General features: G+C 44.5%; 1 long non-coding RNA gene across 1 annotated transcript in view; it reads left to right on the top strand.

Annotated features, from left to right (window-relative positions):
* The first annotated feature begins 1,195 nt into the window (after window positions 1-1,195).
* Window positions 1,196-12,558, top strand: part of LOC144581785 (uncharacterized) — a 127,110-nt gene continuing 115,747 nt past the window's right edge. The window contains exon 1 of the long non-coding RNA XR_013533018.1: window positions 1,196-1,386. This is a non-coding gene — a long non-coding RNA (uncharacterized LOC144581785). The remainder of the gene's footprint in view (window positions 1,387-12,558) is intronic.

The following is a 12,558-nucleotide window of genomic DNA, read 5'->3' as shown; positions in this document are numbered from 1 at the left end:
GCCTGCAGTACTGTGAGCCAGTTAAACCTTTTTTTCTTTATAAATTACATGGTCTCAGCTATTTCTTTATAGCAGTGCAAGAACAGCCTAATACAGTGACTGATAGGAAAGAGGAGCCAAGAGAAGGAACACTGGACCAGGGCCTTTTACTTCTCTTCTTATAATAAAGGGAAAATAATGAGTTGGGTTTCAATCAGATTGAATTTGTGGGGTCTATGGAGCATCCATGGAGGAAATTCTAGCTATCATTTGGAATTACATATCTGGAGTTAAGAGCCAAAGATGTAGTTCAGGATTCAGCCACATAGAGGAACCAGTGGAAGCCTTGGGAGTAAATGTGATCACCTAGGATGAGAGCCATGCAGGGCATTTACAGGCCTGAAAAAGGAGAGTCAGGTTAGACCTTGAGAGGTGCCTAATGAACACCAGAGGAAGAGAATCTGAGAAACTACAAAAATTCCTAACAATGTGGGGTGTCATTAATTAAATCCAGTCCTCCACTTCTGTGTCTGATTCTTCTTTAACATAGAACAATGACTCACCTCTGTGTGGCCTGTTGGTGTTAGAGAATGAACGACACAAGTGGCTTTCTCCTGCACATCCTTTATGGCAGTGTTTCTCAAGATCTCCTGAGAATTGACCATGACCCACAGTGAGAAATATACTTTGTATTTGGATCCACAACATACATATCTAGATAATTATTTAAGTAAAGCAAAGGGCTTAATGAAACAATATCCACCTGTATCTTGTGAAATTAATGCAGATATGTTCTATTCTATTTTATCTTATTAAAAACATGCTAGTTGGGTCCCACTAAGTTGGCATCACAACCACTAATGTGTTTCAAACCTGGAATTTGAAAGGCCCTGGGTTAAGGGGCTGTGGTTTCTGGAAGTCCACTCTCCCTCTAGTGGTCGGTATCTTTCCGGAGAGACTCAGCTCAGCCTGAGGATCTGTGGAGAAGGGCTTAACCCTACCTCCAAAGGCCTCCCTTATGTGTTGGGATTTTTAGTTTTGGGAGGAAGTTTAGGTGAGTCCTACCAACACGCTGACTTGTGATGTTTCCAGATGCAAATAGTAATAATAATAATAATAGATGCTTATAGAGTCAGGCTGATTACATACATTATTAACACAATTAGTTTTAATACTGGACCTCTGAGGGAAGTTCAATTATACTTTCTTTTTGCAGATGAGAAATACCAAGACTAAGAGAGAGAACTTGCCCACGATCACACAGCCAGTAAACGGTGACACCAACATTCAAATTCTCTCCGTTGATTTATAGAATCCAGTGCTTAATGCTATTCAGAAAACGTTCTGAAGAGTTGGACAGTGAGCTGTATCTTCCTTGGTTCACTTGTGCTTCCATGCCATGCCTTGGTAAGAGACTTCTGTGTCTTGGCATGGTCTTTGCATTGTACTCTTTAGACCTTCTCTGTGTGGAGCCTCCTCAAGTTTGATGTTTCTTGATAGTCAAATATCTGACGTGCTACCATGTCAGGAGCCAGGAAAGGCAAGAGAGAGAAAGAGTAATGGGGTGGGGGCTGCTGTGAAAGAGCTTCTGAGGCTGGGCTGGAAAAGGTAGTCTGAAGGGACAGAGTCCAGACCCTCATTATTTCCACCCGGCAGCAGCTTCCTGACTGACACCCTGCCTCCATCCTCACCCTTAACCGTCCAGCCCCCTCCGTGTCTCCACCAGGCTTATCTGTGCAAAGCAGCACTGTCATCATCACTCTCCTACTTCATGCTTCCTGCTGACACTGCAGCCTCATCTTGTCCCAAACTGAACTCTTTTCTCTTCCTTCAGTGCCAGCTCTCCCTTCCTACCCCATCCCAGCATCTACAGGGTACAGTTCTGGGTCCTCGGATGGCCACCCCCAGACTCACGGTGGCGCCTCCTACTTTCCCACTCCTCTTTCACTATTTCCCCACATGAAGCCCAGCCTGGCAAGTTTTCTCTCTGTCCCTGGGTGCATGGTACTTGTCTGAGCTCAGTGCTGTGCCCACGTGGTGACCTTGCACAGAACACATTCCCCTCCCCGTTTCTCCCCATCCTTCAAGACCCAGTTCAGGCCTTGCCTCTTCCCTATAGCATCCCCTCATCTCTTCCTTTATTTTTGGATCTCTGCTTTTATATTTTCCATTTATCATGTCACCAAATACTGTAGAGTATTTAAATAGTTCATGTTTTATGCTCTCAAGCATATTCATTCATTGATTCATTTTAAAACTATTTATTCAATTGCCTATTAAGTTTCAGGCACAGGAAATTTAAGGAGAGTGAGGGTAAGAAGAGGTGTCATAACTCCAGGATCCACAAAGTGGGTCAGCACCATCTAGGCAGTGGAGAACTGTTGTTTTTAACCCTTTATTTTCATCCTTCTGGGAAAACACCCTGATTTTCTTTCGGTCACTCTCCTCCAAGTCTTAGTCCTTGTGTTATGAGCAGGGCTGACCTCTCCTAGAAGGAGAAGTGGGCATGTGACCGAGGCCTGGCCAGTGAGAGGACTGCATTCCTCTGGTCACAGATGTTGGTTCAGAGATGGGTCTGTGACTCTGACTAGGCCATTGAGAACTAGCACTGGGCTCTTGATAGAACTATCTGGGCTGTTAAGCTGGTAGAATGTGATCCTGGATCTCTGGCAATTATTATTTTATTTTTTTGAGATGGGTTCTCACTCTGTTGCCCAGGCTGGAGTGCAGTGGTGTGGATCTCAGCTGATTACAACCTCTGCCTTCCAGGCTCAGCCTCTCACGTTGCTGGGATTACAGATGCACACCACCACATCTGTCCGATTTTTGAATTTTTAGTAAAGATGGTGGTTTTGTCATGTTGGCCATGCTGGTCTTGAACTACTGATCTCAAGTGATCCACCCATCTCAGCTCCCAAAGTGTTGGGATTACAGGCCTGAGCCACTGTACCCAGGCTTTGGCAATTATTATTGCCACCACTGGGAAAGGGCCTGTCTGAAGATGAAGCTAATGTGGAGGAAATCCTCAGAGTGGGGAAATAAAAAACAATTGATTTTCGTTAACAGCTTTTGAGCACTTAGATCCAGCCAGTACTATACCTTGAAGTTTATCATGTCACCATTTATCATGTCATTCTCTTATGGGTTATACAATAGATTCTCTTATGGGTTAAGTTGATTTCTGTTGAGCTTCTGTAAGTCACAGCTAATTATTGCTGTGTGTACTTCATGCTCCATACTCTGTGATTACCTGCATCTGGCTTGAGCCTGTTCCTCTGGCACCAACTAGCCTAGACTGATACCTTAGGTTAGGTTGAGGGGCTAGATTAAAATGAGAATGGCTGGGCAAGGGGCTCATGCCTGTAATCCCAGCACTTTGGGAGGCCAAGATGGGTGGATTGCCTAAGGTTAGGAGTTCGATAGCGGCCTGGCCAACATGGTGAAACCCTATCTCTACTAAAAATGCAAAATTAGCCAGGCATGGTGGTGGGTATCTGTAATCCCAGCTACTTGGGAGGCTGAGACAAGGGAATTGCTTGAACCTGGGAGGTGGAGGTTGCAGTGAGTCGAGATCACAGCATTGTACTCCAGCCCAGGAGACAAGAGCAAAACTCCATCTCAATAAAAATAAATAAATAAAATATCTGGGGATGGAGGCGCAAGGTCGGTGAATGGGTACAAACACAGTTAGATAAAAGGAATAACATTCCAGTGTTTGACAGCAAGTAGGGTGCCTACAGTTAACAGTAATTTATTGTATATTACAAAATAGCTAGAAGAGAAGATCTGAAATGTTCCTAACACAAAGAATGATAAATTCTTGAGGTAATGGATATGCTAAATACCTTGATTTGATCATTATACATTATATAAATATATAAAAATCACATGTACAATAGTACAATTATGTACAATTATGTTATAGTTATGTATAACTATGTACAATTATGTGTCAAAAGATAGTTTTAAAGAAAATATGAAGTAAGTCAACTGCTTTAGCATGGTTCTGGTTACAGATAGGGCTGCTCCTTTTTTCCTGCACTAAATTCTTCCCACAGGGCTTGGGGCTTGATGCTGATATCCTCCTAGCATTCAGGGTATACCTGGTACTCCTGTGCTGGCTCATGCCAGCTTTTTATACAAATAGTCTGCATTGCATCTGTGAAAAGAGATAAGAGCATATGTGTGGTGGCTTATGCCTGTAATTCCAGTACTTTGGGAGGCTGAGATGGGTAGATCGCTTGAATTCAAGAGTTCCAGACCAGCTTGGGCAATATGGCAAAACCCCATCTCATCTAAAAACACAAAAATTAGCCGAGCATGGTGGTGCACACCTGTAATCCCAGCTACTCTGGAGGCAGAGGCACGAGAATTGCTTGAACCTGGGAGGAGGAGGTTGCAGTGAGCTGAGAGCAGCCACTGTACTCCAGCCTGGGTGAAAGAGCCAGAGCAAGACTCTATCTGACCAAAAAACAAAGGATAGGATCCTCAGATTGAGCAAGATTTGTAGTAATTTGCTTATAAGCCTGTAATGGGCTTACAAACTATAAGTGTCTGTGATTAGGTTACAATAGAGAAAGAAAAACTTACTGTAGTCTTCATTTTAATAATGCCCATGTGTGGGTAGTGGCTTTTGAGTATGCTTGATTTATTTTCTGATAAATTCTTTATAAATCAATCGGTATATATTTAATAAGCACTAGCTAGAAATTAGAGACCAAACCTTTTTAGTCATTGCACAGCCCTAAGCCATAGCTGCTTAATAGATACTTATGGCAGACAGTAATTTATTATGCTTTGCAGCCCTCTAATTACTTAGAGATATGATCAAGCAGAGAGAGTACGGATTTTTGGTTTCCAGTATAGTACTCATCTTTACGCCTGGTTCAAGGAATGACCAAATATTCCTAAGCTAGTGGTAGGAATATTTTCTTTTCTCCAGTATTTAGTCTCGGATTCTTAGAATATTGTTAGTCTCAGAAGTCAGAGGTTGGGGAACATTTTAAAATGCTGTTAACAGAGCAGATTATGCCTTGACTTGAATCACTTTTATGCTTCACCTTAAAGGTCCCTCGGCTGCCTGAGGTGACTTCTTGTGCCTGTGTTTAGTCTCTGGCTCGGCCTACATGTGGACACACCTTTGGATCAGCCCCGAATTGGAGCTTCTCCAGTCGAGGTGTCCGTCTTGTTAAGTGCTTCTGCCTGATGAATATTTGGAATGTTTCAGGTGCCCTCTCTGGCCCCTTTTACTTAAATCTTTCTGTAATAAAATCATACTAAAATAACTTTAGCGACCTTTTGCTAAGGAGCCCTAAAAACAGCTCTGGTTAGAGGCACTTCCAGAAGTAAGACTAGCCACAGTTCTTCCTGGGAGATGAGTCGGGAAGGGCCATCTTACCAGAGAACATGATTTAATTACAATGTCTTAGGAGCAAGACTTCCCATTCTGGCTAGTTCCTATTAATCTCAGAATGCTGAGAGAGAACAACACCTTCCCTCCTCTAGATATCTCAGGAATCATTAGACTTTAAAGATCCAGCAATAATTCTACTTTTCCTATAGTTGAGAGTAGAGAAGTGTTGGACTCACTTTCCTTTCTCCACTAGGGTTCAGCAGCCACCGATTTTATGGCAGACTCAAAGGCAGTGTTCTCAGCCTTGGGGCACACTAGAATTAGCTGGGGGCTTGAAAAACTATTGATGCCAGGTGCTCACTCCTCGAGAGTTTGAATTATATGGTCCATGCTGTACCCTGGCATCAGGATTTAAAAATCTTCCCAGGTATTTATAATGTGCTGTAGTTGTATGATCTGATCAGGTCCAGGAAAAGAAAAAAGCTAAATCCAGACTTTGCTTAAACAGATCATCAGTGCCTAATATTGATTTTCTATATGCCAGAGAATATGGAATAATAAGAAATCCGACTTTGTAATAAAGGCATCTGGGAGATTCTTTTAATTGTTTTTTTGTAATTAGGAAGAGTAAAAACATTTACTTTGACTGGGCCTGGTGGCACCTGTAAATCCAGTACTTTGAGAGGCTGAGGTGGGAGAATCGCTTGAGGCCAGGAATTTGAGACCAGCCTGGGCAACAGGATCTCATAGTGAGATCCTGTCTCTACAAAAAATTTTAAAACATACCTCTGTTCTATCAAGATATCTTCCCCAAAGTGAAGCAAGTTTGAAATGAGTAAACATCAGCGAGTACCACTCTTCTTAAATTTCCCTGCCTTCCATACTACCTACTTGGTTTTCCTCTTTTGTGTGAGGAGTTCATAGAGCTGTAGCATATTAGAGTAGATAGGGAGTGTTGATATCCTTGATTCTATTCTCTTCAATTTTCAGGCAAGTAACTGAGGCCCAAAGAGTTAGAGGGATATGCCCAGAGTCACAAGGTGAAGTAGTGGTTGTAATGACATTCTTGATCTTACCCAATATCTAATCCCTATTTCTTTATTGATAGAATCCCAATTTGGGGCTCTAATCCTCTTATTGTGACTAAGAAGAAGCTGACACCATTTGCTACTCCAGGGTAGATCCTAGTTAGTGTAAGCCAATGAATGAATGGCATTCTCCTGGAAACTGCTGTTGACCTAATGGTGAATGCATGATCCAAGATGGATCAGTTGGACTGAAGGAGAGGATGTATGACCCATGCTTGAGGGAGAATATTCTGGTTCTGTCTCTTGCATAAACCTCCATTGCCATCGGGAGCCATCTTTTCACTGTCAGGGGTCTATCTGACCAGGTGTCCAAGCACAACTACAGCCCCGCTCAGTGTCTACTAAGTGAGGTGTCATTCTTATCACACTACACAATTGCCTCACAATGCCCAGCAGGCTAGGCTACTCCATTGGGTGTCTGGGCAAAGGGAGGTTCCTTAACTTTTCCAGGCTGCTGAGGAGAGGTGGTGATTAACTATAGCATGGCACTGAGGGAATTTCTGTGCATTAGTCTTCGGCAATTAAACGTTATGCTGGTCCCCAGTGCCGTGAGTAGCATCGCCTGCATCTGCACAAGGCTAACAAGACAGGAGAGGAAGAAACTACTTGAATCAGCCAAGTGACAGACTGTGCAATTCTAGTTGCCTGGTGACACTTTTAGTTGCAAATGATGTACTTTTTGTTGCAACTTGAGTTACTTAAATAATTTTTTAAAAATTGGCTCAAGTAAATAAAAAGTACTGGGGTGTGTGCCTAAATCCAGAGGTTCAAATGATTTCACATGTACCATGTCGCTTGGCTTTCCTATCATCCACATTGGCTTTCTCACATTCCGTGTGGGGGCAGGATGGCAGCCAGTGACTCCAGACCCACCTTCTTCCATGCTTAAGACCAGTGGAAGAGAGTCGGGCCTCCCTCCTGTCTCAAGTGCTACAAGTGTCTCCTCACCCCTCAAGGGTGGTTGGATTGCATGCTCATTCCTGGACCGGTCATTATGGCAATGCTTTGAATTGCCAGGCTTCAGTTGCTGTCTCCATGGGCTGAAGAACATAAACTGAGCTTGGCAGCAGGTCCCCAGAGGAAAACCACTGTTCTGTTACTGAGGAGAGAGGCAAATAGGTGCTGGCTGTCCAAGTTGATACACCTTAGAAGCTTTTCTAAATGTGCAGTTCTTTCTTTTCTTTTTCTTTTTTTGGTTCACCTTGTGCAAGAATTTGGAATCAGAAGACTGAGATTTCAGTCCCAGCTCTCTGAGTTTCAGCTCCACAATTTTTAAATGGGAAAGGCTATCTTTACTCAGTTTGAACCTGAGGCTTGAATGAGATTCTACATAGGAAAGTGTTTTTGAAAATGATAATGGCTAAACAAAGAAGAGGGGTTGTTGTTGTTATTACCATGCTCATCCCTTCTGAATTTCCCCCACTCATGCGTTGGCTATGTGCCAGGTTCTCTTAGGTAAGATATGGAAAGTAAATGCAGCTGGGCGCTGTGCCTCACACCTGTAATCCCAGTTCTTTGGGAGGCCGAGGCGGACAGATCACTTGAGCTTAGGAGTTCGAGACCAGCCTGGGCAACGAGGCACAAGAATCACTTGAGCCCAGGAGACGGAGTCTGCAGTGAGCCGAGATCGCACCACTGCACTCCAGCCTGGGTGACAGAGTGAGACTCTGTCACAAAAAAAAAAAAAAAACCAAGATAAAACAAACCCCACAAAAAATAGGCACAGTGGTGCGCACTTTTAGTTCCAGCTACTTGTGGGGCTGAGGTGGGAGGATGGCTTGATCCTGGAAGGTTGCAGTGAGGTGAGATTGCACCACTGCACATTCCAGCCTGGGTGACAAAGGGAGACTCAGTTCCTTCCCCCTGCAAAAAAGAGTAAATTCATTATTAGCAATGAGGAAGACTTTGGCTAGTGTTGCTGTTAGCACAGATAGCATCTCTGTTACAACTAGAAATAGACCTCTCCTTCCACCTCTAGGCAGTGCAGTCCCCAGAGAACATGGTTTGCTAAATGGATAGCATCATTGTGCAAATAAAGTCATCCCTTCCTTTAGGCAGACCGACCTGCATGCTAGGGTGTTGTGAATGGAGTGCCTGCTGGATTTCAACGGTTGCTGCCCCTTTTGCAGGAAAGTGGGGCATTTGGTAGGGGGGCAGACTTTGTACAGGATACAACCTGCACAGCTCTGTACTCTGGGTCCTGCCTTTGGTGGTAAATCATTGGACAGACTGAACTCTGGAAGGCTTACTCCTCATTTTCCTGGCAAAGTCCAGCTACCCCTCTAAGACTAATGACCACTTTCCCTTTTCTGAGCCTTTTCACTTCATGCTGAATGCAGCAGTCTGTGCTGTCTCTCTTAGTTAACCACCTACTAGCGATCCAGATTCTGCTGGCCTTTTCAGATGCCACCTGCATACGGTTCCAACCACAAGGAAGAGGAGTTCTTTCTTTTCAGCTGTCCTCATGAGTGATTTTGAGGAGGACAGTCAACCCTTTAAAATAAATGCAATGCACTGGTTGACTACAATTGGCTGTTGTTGGAAAGTTAGATGCTGATTTCTCCGAAGTGCCTGGGAAGAAGGGCTGTAAAGAACAGGCAGCTTCACCTCGACTGACCACCACTGTTTGCTATTCTAAATCGTCTTGGCAACAGCAACTGTGGAAAGAAATTATTTGAACTAGATCCAGCCAGCCTCCAGGGAGCCCAGGATGTAATACAGTAGACTTGATGCTATTACGGCAGAAAGTCTTCTTATTCTTAAAAGATTAGTCTGCTCTTTAGTGAAAGATGGATAGTTAGAGTCAACAGGCACTTGCAGGGTTGTGTGGTGATCGAGTTGCCCCAGGCTTCATCCTTGGAATCTTTTGAGTCATCTGAAACACATAGCTCTGATGGAAGCTTTTCAACATAATTTTAGCCAGGATTAACCGGTCACCATGACCTCAGTGGTATGGCTTGGGTGAACTGGGTCTCTGTTTAAGGCATGCTCTCAGGTCTCTTGCTTAGAAAACACCTCTGTGTGGTGGCTCATGCCTATAATCCTCGCACTTTGGGAGGCCAAGGTAGGTGGATCATGAGATCAAGAGATCAAGACCAGCCTGGCCAACATGGTGAAACCTCGTCTCTACTAAAAATATAAAAATCAGCCAGGCGTGGTGGTGTGCACCTGTAGTCCCAGCTACTTGGGAGGCTGAGGCAGGAGAATCACTTGAACCTGGGAGGCGGAGGTTGCAGTGAGCTGAGATCCCACCTTTGAACTCCAGCCTAGCAGAGCAACACTCGATCTCAACAAACAAACAAAAAGAAAACATTGTTTCCTGACACTCCTGTTGTTACATATTATCTCTCCTTTACACAGAAAAAAGCTTGCTGCTTTAGCATCTGTTTCCTCACTGTCTACCTGCTTTCACTTCTGCCAAGTTGGCTGACTTTTCTCTTTGTCCTCTTCTTCCCACAGATCCATTCTCTGCCCTTCCCTGGCCCCACTGGGCTCCCTTTCTCTTGGGTTACTGATTAGTTCCCCTAATGGGAGACACGGCAGGAGAGTGGAAGGTGAGAGGGCAGTGAGATGAGGTGTTTGCTGCCTCTGATCCTCCATGGCAGCCTCATGAAGGGTTTGAGCCTGAGAGGCTATGATCCTCTATAGCACTCATCCTGGTGGGGAGGGGTTCTTCTATGACTCCAGAATCACCACCCACTCTCTTGGCTTTTCAGGCACAGAGATGGAAACAAGTTCTGTGATTGTGCATCATTATGTTTTGCCGGTTTTCTTAATGCAGTCTACACCCTATAAAGTCCCTTCATTAAATTCTTTTAGAGTTCAACCCTTTTGAGTGTCCATCTGTTTCCTGCCAGCATGCTCACTGAGGCAGTGTTCTTCCTCAGCATGCTTCCAAAATAGCTGCCTGGAGGGTCATCATGACATCCAGAATTGGTACCCAAGAAAGCTTTCCAGCCCTTTTCTTCCCGAGCCACTTCTGCTCAGATTACTACTTCTTTATCCTCCCCTCCCTTAGTCTTCGAGATGCTGTTCCACCTTCCATGCCTTCAGCCTTTTTGCTGATTCTCTGAGAAGAACTATTATACATAGTCCTTGGTTTCCATTCCATACTTCTCAGGAACATCATCCATAAACAAAAAGAATCTTCCCCAAAACACCTGGAACCAATTTCTAGAGCAATCTCAGCTCAGCAGAGGTAGGTTTTTTTTTTTTGAGATGGAGTTTCGCTCTTGTTACCCAGGCTGGAGTGCAATGGCGCGGTCTCTGCTCACCGCAACCTCTGCCTCCTGGGTTCAGGCAATTCTCCTGCCTCAGCTTCCTGAGTAGCTGGGATTACAGGCACGCGCCACCATGCCCAGCTAATTTTTTTTTTTGTATCTTTAGTAGAGACAGGGTTTCACCATGTTGACCAGGATGGTCTCGATATCTTGCTCGTGATCCACCCGCCTCGGCCTCCCAAGAGGTAGGTTTTAAATAGTCTCCATTTGCCTTCTTGATGTACTCTTCATTCTTCTCCATTATGTTCTGAGCCCTGGGAGATAGACCTTTATGGATTCATCAAAGGGCTCCCTCTCTCTAGTTACCTGTTGGTTCAGCCAGTTAGGAAGCACTGGAAGGAAACCAGGGGGCAAGGGGAAGATGAAGTTGGGGTATTATCCAACCAGGTGGGCAGCAGGTTGGCAGTGGCCACATTTCTCACCTGTAGACCACAGGTCTTCCCCTATAGCTACCATCACTTTCTTGCTTTTCCTACTGCTGCTAGCCCTGTGGGTTCTCCTCCAACTGCTCACCACTTTGTAAATAGTCCTGCCATCTTAAACTCTTCTGAATTACCTCCATATGAGGGTGCAATCCATCGCCTGTCTGTTGGGATCATGACATGTCTTGGGGACTCAATCACTGCCTTCAGTCAAGATCTGTAGTCTCTCCCTTTCCTCTCACAGGAGCTCCCATGGCTTTCTAGTCACTCCCATTTATTACAACTTAGTCTAGTTGGGTTGAAAATTTAATCTCATATCTGATTTAATTGTCTCTGCTCAAGGGTAGAGATCTGAGGAGGAGAGCATGGTGTACTCTTTCACTTCCTGCTCCCTCTACCAGGCATCGTTTTTGTTGTGCTGGGGGAAGAGAAGAAAGGAAGGGGACACACCTGTCTTTTCATAATGAGCTGCTGAAGTAGTTTTGTCTTTCTTGTCTTCTGATGTCTTTGGCTGACAGCGAGGGCTTGTGAAGTCTATGTAGGAGGCAAGAGTCCAAAGGCTGATTCTTCCAGGAAGGGCTAGGTGATGCTGCGCTCACAAACAACCTCCAAATTTGGATGACTTAGAGCAGCAAAGGCGTCTCTCTCATGCTATGTGTCCACTGCAGGTCAGCAGAAGCTCTGCTCACGTATCACTGGATCAGGGACTCAGGCTCATGGGACAGTGGCTGTCTTTAACATTGCAAAACTCTGTACCAGAGGGACCAAGAGTTCATAGAAGATCTTGCATCAGGGGCCAGAGTAACTTACACTTGCATCTCATTGGTTAGAACTAGTCATGTGGACCCACTCACCCAGAAAAGAGTCAGGAAGTACAAGCTTACTGTGTGCCCAAAGACCCTAGCGATAGGGTCTCCAGGTATGTTGTTCAGGCTGGTCTTGAACTTCTGGACTCAAGCAATCCTTTTGCCTCACATCCCAAGGTGCTAGGATTTTAGGTGTGTACCACTGTGCCTAGCTACCAGCTACTATTTTTTTTAAAGAAAATTATTATGGCAAATTACACTTAACATTAAATTTGTCAATTTAGTTATTTTGAAGTGCACAATTCGGTGGCATTTAGTACAATCACTGTGTTGTGCAGCCATCACAGCTATTTAGGTCCAGACCATTTTCATCATCTCAAAAGCAGTCACTCCCCATCCTCCTGCTTCCTCCAGCCCCTGGCATTCACTAATCTGCTTTCTGTCTCTGTGAATTTGCTTATTCTGAATATTTCACATAAATGGAATCACACAATCTTTAAGCCCAGCTATCTTTTCCAAGTTGTCCCCCGACTCACGGGAAACTGACACAATATCATACCAAGTGGTGGCAACGTAGGTGCTCCCAAGTCCCCTATCTCTCCACCTGTCGTCACTCCTATTTCCTTTTTC

Source organism: Callithrix jacchus, chromosome 1, assembly GCF_049354715.1.
Source record: "Callithrix jacchus isolate 240 chromosome 1, calJac240_pri, whole genome shotgun sequence".
Taxonomy (NCBI): domain Eukaryota; kingdom Metazoa; phylum Chordata; class Mammalia; order Primates; family Cebidae; genus Callithrix; species Callithrix jacchus.
The sequence above is the reverse complement of the archived record's forward strand: the minus strand, read 5'-3'. Positions and strand labels throughout refer to the sequence as shown.